The sequence below is a fragment of the Nelumbo lutea genome, chromosome 1 (genome assembly GCF_056320005.1).
Source record: "Nelumbo lutea isolate HS-2025 chromosome 1, American lotus-T2T, whole genome shotgun sequence".
NCBI classification, from domain to species: Eukaryota; Viridiplantae; Streptophyta; class Magnoliopsida; order Proteales; family Nelumbonaceae; genus Nelumbo; species Nelumbo lutea.
This window is the reverse complement of record NC_142684.1, coordinates 189,273,679-189,285,073: the sequence shown is the minus strand read 5'-3', so window position 1 is coordinate 189,285,073 and position 11,395 is coordinate 189,273,679.

Here is an 11,395-nt window from a genome sequence, read left to right as displayed (position 1 = left end):
CCCACGTAAGATGACATCAAAAAATCACTAAAATGGAGATAAGATTCCAATCCAGTGGCCACCAGCAGTTTTTATCCTTTAAAAATAAACATCAGTGTTGTAAATTAAAGATAAATCCTTTTTCTACAGAAGAATAAGGAATTAATTAGTTAATAACTGTGTCGTACGTATCTCGTATGTAAGCTTTTGTATGGGATCGTGGACTTGAAAATGTTTAATATATTTTGGTGATTTATAATTATTATCCTAGATTCCGGCTCTCTCTCTCTCTTCCTTTTCCATCTAATCCTCCTGTTGTTTTACATTAATACTGGCATCGTGTTTCGAGCTGAAATGATGACGTGGAATTTGTGAGAAGAGTTGTCTATAATTCTGTGTGCGTATTTGATTTGGGCTCTTCAGGTAGAGAAAACAAAACATCAAGAGAGGGAGAGAGGGAGAGAGAGAGCCCAGCCCATTGGCCCCATCCCTGTCGTTTACTGTTCCCATTTGCCTTCCTTTGTGACGTTAATTTGACAGAAGTTTTCTTCCGCTTTTTCTTCATTTCTCGATTGCGGTAATAAACGTGGCACGCATCTACAGGGTGTGGACCCACAACAAAGAAGTTGATATCAGCTGAGGCAGATGAAATGTTAAGTCCAAAGATTCTCTACCAAAGGAAAGAAGTCAAGGTTCGGGGACGGGTTCAACCGATGATAATTAGATGTTTGACCATTGTCTTCAGTCCCTGGTTGATGAATGGAGGCCCAAATGTCTCCTTTCTCCTGTGCTGTACCCCTGCACTGCCCCCTCATGTCGTCCAGATTTGATGGAATTACAACTGCGATCTGCGATCTGCAAATATGTCCTGTTCCGCTATTAACTTCATTTGTTTTTAACTTTAATTAATCTAAACACAAATAAAATACAATTTCAACCAGTGTTCCTGCTCCCAACCCCAGCTTTCCGATTTCCATGCCACAAACATACACTTTGGTCCGTTTGATTAGCAGTAGAGGAATAAGAGTTGGGAATTGGCCAGTGGAATCCAAATACAATCTTTATCCTTGCTGGATTGACATTCTCTCATTTGAGTAAATAGATATTCTTTCCAGCAGTCACCAAATAAACCCTTAATGGCTCAATAATAATGATAAAAATCAAATTGTTAAAAGTAAAGCCAATCCCAAATATACCAGTTTGTGGGCAGTAGTATGCAATAACTTTAGGATGAGACTAATCCGAATGAGATTAAAATAATAATAATGATAATAATAATATTTTCATTGAAAGGCCAATAAATTCTTAGAGCTATAATAAGCTTTCTTTTTTGTAAACTTGAATATAACAAGTTCAAATAAAATAATATAATGGAATTATGAAACTATAGCTTGATTAGCTTCCTTGTATACAAAGAAATCCAACATGTATGGTTTTCTTTTTTTTCATATATAAAAAAACTTTTTGCTATTCAATGGTGCATAAAACCTTGATATTATTGTTGTTGTTACTAAAATTTGTCATGTGTTGAGTGGAAATAATAGCTGAAGTATTTGAATTAAGGATGTTTCCTCCTTTTTTGTACATTAAAAACAACTAAAGAAGCCTTTTACTTAATAAGAAAAATAAAAATAAATGTCCATCCCAAATAGCTCGGACCTACATTTGGTATAAATTCTATATATCTAGGCATCCCCACTTTTGGTACATTATGTGTATGCATAGTGCATGCCAATGAGGCAATAATATAAGACGGTTTCGTTAGTGGTTTCAAAAATCCTTAGGCTGCTATTCATTTTTCGAGAAGCTATTTATTCATGTTCTTTTATTTCTTAGGTAAATAATACAACAACCATTTAGTTATAAAAAGTCACTGTTAGAAGGGCAATTTTGCCCATCCAAGTATTGGCAACTTTATTCCAGGTGGGAAAATCATTTACCCACAAAATGAATTTTCCTAGACCTCATATAAATCTGAGAAAAAAAAACAAGAACATGGGTACCTCGGTAATGGGAACCAAAATCTCATTGAACTTCTCCCCCCCCCCCCTCAAAATCTGAAAAAAGAACGGGCCTTTTTCCCATTTGAGCAGGATAAACCCTTCATATATTTTCTTTATTTCTCACCTTTTTTTTCAAAGCCTCTTTATGAGGGACATTTTAATGCAAATTTCTTGAACTATCCATACTGTTTAGCTAATTGACAAACTGTACTCTTACTATTTAATTATTGTCTTAAACCACCCCTATTATTTCTGACAACCGTCATTTCCATTAAATCGTAAAGGAATGGATGAAAAAGTTCCTTTCACCCTTTTATGGCAAAGGCTGACTCTCTCTCTCTCTCTTCAATGGTCCTTGAAATTTTGTTTCAGCTAGGTAGACAGAAACTGGGTTCCTTTTAGATTTGAGAATCTCTTAGATCTCAAATCTGTGTTCCTTGCACATCTAGTGTTTTGGTTTAAACTTAAAGGGTTTTCAAAACCTGGGTTCCTTGCAGATCTAGCGTTTTGGTTTACATTCCTATAACTTCCACTCCTGGTATTCAGAGCCTTCTTGCTCTTGGTATCGTTGTTGGGTTTGATAAGTTCGTGTTGTCGGGTGTCATGCCTCCTCTGCTTTTACCACTTCGTGATGCCTACAACTTCCACTCCTCGTATTCGAAGCCTTCTTGCTCTTGGTATCATTGTTGGGTTTGATCAGTTCGTGTTGCCTTCGGCGTGACCAATAAAGGCATCAGAAAAGCGATATCGGGAACAGGGTACAAGGAGTACATGCTTAGTGATTACTCTGATTGGGCACAAAACCCAGGCAAACATTCACATGCAAGGTATTATCGGCGTTGTGAATAGCATTGGCACCACAAGCTTTGTGGACGTTGTAGTTGTCATTTGGTTCTAACCATAACAATTCCTAGGTGCGGTCTCTCTCTATTCCAATTCCCCAACACTTTATGTTGGGTTGGGACAATTGATGGAGGCAGATGCTCAAAATCTTGGTTTGGTTATTAGCCAACTAGAACAATTTCCACAACAACTCCACCTTTTCGGTTTCATAAACAGATTTCCCACAACCAAACTCAAAACCCCAAAATATATCAAGGACATCTTTTGGTTTCAATATTGAAACATGCCAAAAAAACAATGAGTTGATGTTGGTGATATAATCGAGAGCTTGAGGAGAAGATATTTCAAAGAAGGCTTTACAAATGCCTCGCCTTTCTTCCCCTAAAGGTATGAACACCTCAAAGTAAAAGATCTACCAATAATAGAATGCCAACCCAAAGGTAAATCTATGTGGGCATTGTTCGCTTCATCTCTAGATAACAATGTGGGATTCTCAATAGAACATGACAATGTTTGATTTGTAGAGAAAGCTTTTTATCTAATACAGAAAAAAGTTTGTGACGAGTTAGATCATCCAAGTTTCAAACGCGGAGATTTTATTATGAAGTATCTATTCTCAATACAAAAGAATCTCAAAGGATGAGATATGGGAACAAGCATGAGATTAAAGATTAAGAGGGTAATATTGGGTTAAAAAAAATATGCATCTCATGGTGTCACATGTGCATGGACTTTGACAAAACATTATTGGATATTAACCATAAGGGTAGAGCTAGTTAATTGTCAAAAACAGTAGGGGTGGTTTAAGATAATAGTTAAACATTAAGGATACAATTTATGAATTAGCTAAACAATAGGGATAGTTTAAGAAATTTGCCTTTTTTTATTCAAAAAGTTCATGATTCATAAGTTCAACAGAACTTAGCTATTGAGAGCACGAGATACTATCATGCGATGTTGTTTAGGAACTTTTATTTTTACTAAAATACAATTTTTTAGTTTACTCTCTCTCTCTCTCTATAATTGTGATGACAAAAAATGTAATTCAAACTTTCATCTTATTTAATTTTCTCTCATTAAGTCATATTTAGGATATTAGCTCTCTCATTCTCTCTAGTTATATCTTCATCTAAGTGGCCATAAACAATTCAAACATCTAGGTCAAATAGGTGAACCAATGATATCATAATTTCCATAGGCACATCTTTAAATGATATCATCATAAATAAAAAAAAAGAACTTAAAAGTTTTGGAAAAACATATAAATGTTGTAAAAAAATTATGGGCATATCTATAATATTATGTATTCATCATATTAAATAAAAATAAGTGTGCAAATGAATTATTTTTTACATGAAAATGTAAAAAAGCTATAGAAAAGTTTGGACACATTATAATTGATGGAGCGCGATCCGGCCGGTCTTAGCTGTCCGCGGCCTTGCTTCCGAACGGGGTAGCAAGGAACAGGCGTGGTACGACTTGTTTGGTTTTGGTGCCAAGTGATGCGAAGTGCTGAGCGAGGCAGTCTTGAGCTCGGAGGTATCTATAGGGCAGGTCAGTTCGGCGAAGTGTATCCCGAGCTGTTACAAGGTGGGTCAGTTCGGCAAATGTATCCCGAGCTGTTACAAGGTGGGTCAATTTGGCGAAGTGTATCCCGAGCTGTTACAAGGTGGGTCAGTTCGGCGAAGTGTATCCCGAGCTGTTACAAGGTGGGTCAGTTCGGCGAAGTGTATCCCGAGCTGTTACAAGGTCAGTTCGGCGAAGTGTATCCCGAGTTGTTAAAAGGTGGGTCAGTTCGGCGAAGTGTATCCCGAGCTGTTACAAGGTGGGTCAGTTCGGCGAAATGTATCCCAAGCTGTTACAAGGTGGGTCAGTTTGGCGAAGTGTATCCCGAGCTGTTACAAGGTGGGTTAGTTCGGCGAAGTGTATCCCGAGCTGTTACAAGGTGGGTCAGTTCGGTGAAGTGTATCCCAAGCTGTTACAAGGTCAGTTCGGCGAAGCGTATCCCGAGCTGTTAAAAGGTGGGTCAGTTCGGCGAAGTGTATCCTGAGCTGTTACAAAGGGTGAGTTCGGGCCCCTGGTAGGGAGTTCAGTCCGCTCGTGTCCCCTTGTTCCCGCCTAGGCTTGGCCCCTTTTGCCGAGCTGTTGTTTCTGCCACGTGTCACGTAATAGAGAGGTCGGGCCAAATCTTCCTTCTTCAATTGCCCCCCACTCCTTGCGGCGGGGGTCTTGCCATGGTGCAGAGAGTTTCGCGAGGTAGCAGGTGGATTTGTCCCGTCCTCTGAACCTTCACTGCGCGAGATGCTTTTGCTAGGGTTCTTTCGGTTTCCGAGAAGGCTGGAAACGTGCTTACTCAAGAACGCTGGTGGTTGTGACAACGCGCGTTTTAAATTTCAAACCAATTCGCGCCGCTGGGACGTGACAGCGGGTCATTTCAAAAAGGTGCGCCACTGCTGTACGTGCGCGGGCGACTGTCAGGGAGACGTGTGGCGCGTCAGTTTCGGAAAAGCCGCGTGTCGAAGCGACGTCGGTTTCAAAAAGACGTGCGCTGACATTTCGCTTTTTTTGGAGAGACGTGCGCCAATCACGTCTCGACCTTAAGGGTTGTGCGGTCGGAACGTGGGCCGTTGGATCATCTTCGGTCTGCACGGTCGATTCTTGGTTACTGTAGCTATAAATAGTGGGGGACCCCGGTTGGTTTGTCATTTCTGCGGTTTGTCTACTGAGTTCGCGTCCAACCTTTCAGCTCGCGTCCAAGTCTTTTCCAGCTCGCGTCAAGGCTGGTTATACAGTCTTCACGGTTCTTTGGCTTGTTCTTCAAAGTTTCCAGTGAGTACTTTCTTGAATCCATCTTTTCCCCAATGTCTAGCTTTGATAGCTCAGACGATTCTTCAAGTAGGGCCGATGTAGGTTCCACCAACCGAGCCGTGTCCCCAGGCTGCCTCAGTGATCCTGAGGTGGAGCTTGAGGACCATGAACCAGTAGGCCGAGTCGCTTCGGGCAGTTTAGCGTCTACCTCCCGCCGAGGTCGGATGCTAGACAGGTTTGGTCCTTCGACCATGACGCCTGAGGGGCTTCAATCCATATTTCTGTCTTACAATCTTCCTGGGGGTACACATATTTTATTCCTTCGGGCAGCTTTCCTTGGGAACACGGTCCTGATGAGATCGTGATTTTTCGAGAGCAGCTCGTTGCGGGGTTGCGACTTCCTTTCCATCCCCTTCTCGTCGAAGTCATAAACCACTTCGGTGTCACCATTGGTCAGCTTCATCCGAACTCTATTCGGAACCTGGTGGGGACAGTTTCCCTTTTTTGCGAGCAGAACTTCCCCTTGGACTTAGAGATATTCTCCTCTATCTTGATGCTCAAGAGATAGGCGGGTTCTCTTCCTGGGGGGAGATGGGCGTATTACCTTTCTCCTCGCCAAGGTTTTAAGCTTCTTCACGATCTTCCTAATAAGGTCCTGACTTGGAAGCGGGACTACTTCGGCGTGCGAAGTGCACAAGGATGGCCCTTTCAGACCGGGTGGAGTGAGGCCGCTCCCGATTTAGGCGTAACTCTCGATAAAGAGACAGTGAAGGGCCTCCGGCAATGGGCACGGCAAGGCTTAAAGTGCCACCACTACTTAGCGGAGGCCAAGCTTATTGTAGCCGGCCTGAGTTCAGGTAGGTTTCTAGCTATGCGGTTCTTGTTTGCTCTGTTCTTTTTGTTTTTTTTTTTTTTTTTTCTGATGTCAAACTCGTTTCTACAGGTGTCATGGACGCGGAGAGAATTCGTGGGGGGCGTTTGTTTCAAGGTATGAAGAGGAGGAAGCGGGTCGCCAAGCGAACTCGTACCGAGCTGCCCCTGGATGAGGAGCCCCAAGTTCCAGACCATACGCTGGAGGATCTGCCCAGGGAGCCCGAAGTGACTCCACCGGTGCACGAAATTTCCGGGGCGCCTTACACTGAGACCACTCATACGGGCGCTCCTGCGTACTCAAGTGCTCCTGCTCACTCCGGGTCTGCTCATACGCGGGCTGGGCTCTCAGGCTCGGGAGCTCAAAGAGAGTTTAGGAGCGTGTTGACGCCGAACTACGCTCTTCAGAAGAGTAGGGATGCTACTTTCCCTGAGGAGGTCGCGGCGTGGACTGATCTTCCTTTGAATCAGGTCGCTTGTCGCGCCGTAACACATGCCATGGTGGTAAGTTAGATTCCGTCTTCCGTCTTCCTTTTTTATTCATGCCTTGGCGGCCCAAGTGGAGAGGAGCTCGCAACAGGCGCGAGCTGCTGAGGCTGCCGCTCATGCTGCTGAAGAAGCCTTCCGTGCTGCAGAGGCAAATACCCGGGCTGCTGAGGCGGCTGCTTATGCTGCTGAAGAGGCTGCTCGCGTCGCGATGGCCAGGCAGGCGAGGTCTCAGTGTGACGCCGAGGCCATGGGGGTAGTTGTCAAGCATATGGCGGACTTGAAGTTAGATTTGTAGCATCAAGTCGAATATCTTCAAGAGGACATCAGAGAGAGAACACAGATTTTTTCCCAAGGCATTGAAGACGCCAAGAAGAAGGCAGTTGAAGACTACATTGCCTCTCCGCGTTTTGACGATCTGATGGTGGACTCTTATAGGAGGGGGTTCAAGTTGAGCCGGTGGATGATCCAGAATACATACCCCGACCTCGATGTAAGTGCCATAACCACTTCGCGTATGACTCAGGAGATAACCAATGCTGCTGATAGCAAGCTGGACTCTGAAGGAGAGGCAGGGCCTTCGGGTGTTGTTGAAGTGCCTTCCAACGGCGAAGAAGTGGCTCCGGGCATGTAAATTTTTTTTTTTCAATGTATTGTTTCTTGCAATGGAATGTCTTTTTCCCATTGCTCATCTTCCCCGAACTGTTTCTTTGTCTGCCACTGTCCGGGTTATTAAATTTCCGCGGTCTTTTATGCCGCGAACTGGTTTTTTGCCGAGCTGATAATATGCTCTTCTTTGTTTGTCTACGCCGAAGTACCTCTTGGCTTGCCTCGTGGCACCTAGGACCTGATTTCGTCCACTTCGCTTGGTGGTTTATAGGTAGTATCGCCTTAAGTTCACAACGTTCCACGCTCGAGGTACTCGTTTGCCTTCCAAGGTTTCAAGTTCGTATGCGCCCCCGAGCGCTCTTTTTACTTTATACGGCCCTTCCCAATTAGGTCCAAGCTTGCCCATGCCGGGTTCGAGCACCATAATCTTACGAAGGACCAGGTCGCCGACTCGAAAGCTTCGTTGCTTTACTCTGCTATTGTAGTAGCGAGCTACCTACTGCTGGTATGCCGCTGTTCGGATGTGCGCGAGGTCCCTTACCTCGTCCAGTAGGTCAAGGTTGGTACGTAGCTCGTCTCCGTTCATCCGATCGTCGTATGTTTCTAATCGCAATGTTGGTATTTCGATTTCCGCCGGGATCACTGCTTCAGTGCTGTAGGTGAGGTTGAAGGGGGTTTCTCCCGTGGCTGCTTTTTCGGTAGTTCGGTGAGCCCATAAGACACTTGGTAGCTCTTCGGCCCACAATCCCTTAGCTCGATCCAGACGTGCTTTCAATCCGCGCAAGATGGCTCTGTTCATTCTTCCGTCTGACCGTTTGCCTGCGGGTGCGCGACTGACGTGAAATTTTGTCGAATCCCCATGTTCTGGCACTATTCTTGGAACTTGATATCCTCGAACTGTTTGCCGTTGTCGGAGATTAGTACCCGAGGTAACCCAAACTGACATACTATGTTCTTCCAAAAGAAGTTATGTATGTTTCAAGCCGTAACAGTTGCCAGAGGTTCGGCTTCTATCCACTTCATAAAGTAATCTACTGCAACAACTAAGAATTTTCTTCCGCCTGCTGCTGGTGGGAATGGCCCTAGGAGGTCGATGCCCCATTGTGATGGTTCAGCCACCATCAGTGCCATCAGCACGCCATCCAAGTGTTTTGGGTTGGGTCCTTGTACTCTTTTTGTAAGGGGGGTATGCCAATGGCAATTATGTAATTAGTAGTATGCATGTACAGTATTTTGATGTATTATTCTGTCACTCCCCCAAAAGCTTAACGTACTCTTTGAGGGGAGGTAGGTAGTCGAGTGAGTTCATAAGCGTGTAAAGGTTAAGCACGAGATCCCCTCGACACTGTACTGTGTGCTTGTGCTTACCACTGATTAATGCAATACAAGTGGCTTTTGTCTAATTTGTGTGCACTCTTGTTTCCTTTTGTGTGTTGTTGCTTGCTTTTGTAGGCTTTTCTCGACCCCAATCGAGCGCCGCACGGGCCCCGTCGACTAGCCCCGTGACAGTTGGTATCAGAGTGTGGTTGACACCATCGGTTGTCAAGCCCAACGAATCCCTGTCGTGCCCCGCAACAACACCAGCCCGATGAAGAATCGTGACACGCAAGAGGAGATCCAAGAAGGGATCTCACGGGTTTATTATGAGGACGAGCCTAGAGATAGCTCTCCCAAAGACAAAGGCGTCAGCTCAAAGCATAGCAAGCGTGACAAGTCAGTTGACAAGCTTGCGACCATGGACAAGCGCATCATGCGCTGTGAAGCAGTGGTTGGAGAAACTCGTGACCACGTAGACGAGCTTCAACTCAACCTTGAAACCGTAGCCTCGGTCGTGGAACGATTGGAGGACCAGTTCGGTGATAGCTCCAACAAACCTAACAACCCTCTAGAAGACCTGGTGAAGTGCCTACAGATCCAACTCGAAGACTTGAAGGGCGAAATGACCCTCCTGAAGAGGCTGATGGCCAATACAGCCAACACACCTACTGCTCCAGCCCCTCCAAAGATCAAAGTCCGCGAGCCTACCTCATATGCAGGGACCCGCGATGCCCGGGAGCTTGACAACTTCCTGTGGCAAATGGAACAATATTTCACCACCGCTGAACTTGTTGAGGAGGCGGCCAAGGTGCGTACTGTTGTTATGTATCTTACTGATGTTGCTATGTTATGGTGGCGCAGGAGATGTGCCGATGCGGAGCGAGGATTATGCTCCTTTAATACCTGGTCCGTGTTCAAGAGCGAGATAAAGCGCCAGTTCTATCCAGAGAACGTGGAGTACCAAGCTCGTCGGAAGCTCAAAAACCTAAAACACACGGGCTCATTGCATGAGTACGTGAAGGAGTTCTCCGCACTGTCGCTCGAGATCACGGACATGTCAAATAAAGACCTGCTCTTCAACTTCATGGATGGCCTACAACAATGGGCCGAACTTGAACTCCAGAGACGAGGTGTGAAGGACCTCGCCACAGCCATGGCCGTTGCTGAACAACTGGTAGACAACAGACGACCAAGCAAAGACGGCACCAAATCCAACTCATATCAAGGCGTAGGGAAGGTTGGAGGTGATAGGAAACCTTACTACTCGCCCAAGGGAGACTCTGGGCCAAGTAAACCCAACACTATGAAGTTCTACAGGAGACCCGAAAGAGACCCTGGATACAGGGGTGGCCAATTTGTGAAGAGAACACCTCCGGCACCATGCTTCATTTGTGAGGGAAAACATTGGACTAAGGACTGTCCTAGTCGGGGGAAGCTCAATGCCTTGCTTGCAAAGCTTAGTGATGATGAGCATAGCGAGGAGGAGAAGGAACCAGGGGAGACAAGAATGGGGGCTCTACGAAGACTCAATGCAATACAGAAGAAGCTGAGCCCAAAGCAAGCTCGATGGCAAGATTTCTTAGCAGAGTTTGATATGACTCTAGAGTACAAGCCAGGGCCGATGAACAGGGTTGCTGATGCACTTAGTAGGAAGGCCGAGCTTGCAGCACTATCCACCGGTGAAGGTCCCTCACAAAGCCAGATCAGACTGGACATCATTAAGAACATCAAGGAAGGACTCCAGAAGGACCCCATCGCTCAGAGCCTATTGATAGTGGCCCGTGAAGGGAAGACTAGGCGGTTTTGGGTTGAAGAAGACCTTCTTTTTACAAAGGGAAGGCGGGTATTTGTACCGAGAGTTGAAGACTTGAGGAAGACTCTTCTACGTGAATGTCATGACAGCTTATGGGCAGGACACCCTGGGTGGCAGTGTACCTTGGCACTTCTACAACATGCCTACTATTGGCCTCATATGGAGCAAGACGTTCGAGAATACACAAGAACATGCCTGATTTTCCAGCAAGACAAGCCTGAACGTGCCAAGCCTCTTGGACTCCTGCAACCTCTTCCAACTCCCTCACAACCTTGGGAGAGTGTTTCCATGGACTTCATTAGCGGTCTTCCTAAAGTGGGAGACTATACATCCATCATTGTTGTCGTTGATAGATTTTCCAAGTATGCCACATTCACCCCAGCACCAAGGCACCTTTCAGCTGAAGACACAGCCTACCTTTTCTTCAAGCACATGGTGAAATATTGGGGAGTCCCACAGAACATTGTTAGTGATCGAGATCCCCGATTCACTAGTGCTTTCTGGACAGAACTATTCAAGCTTCTTGGTTCGAACTTGAACTTCTCCAACAGCAGCCACCCAGAGTCAGATGGGCAGACAGAGAAAATGAACTCCCTCCTTGAAGAGTACCTCCGCCATTTTGTATCAGCTACACAGAAGAATTGGGTTCGATTGCTTGACATCGCAT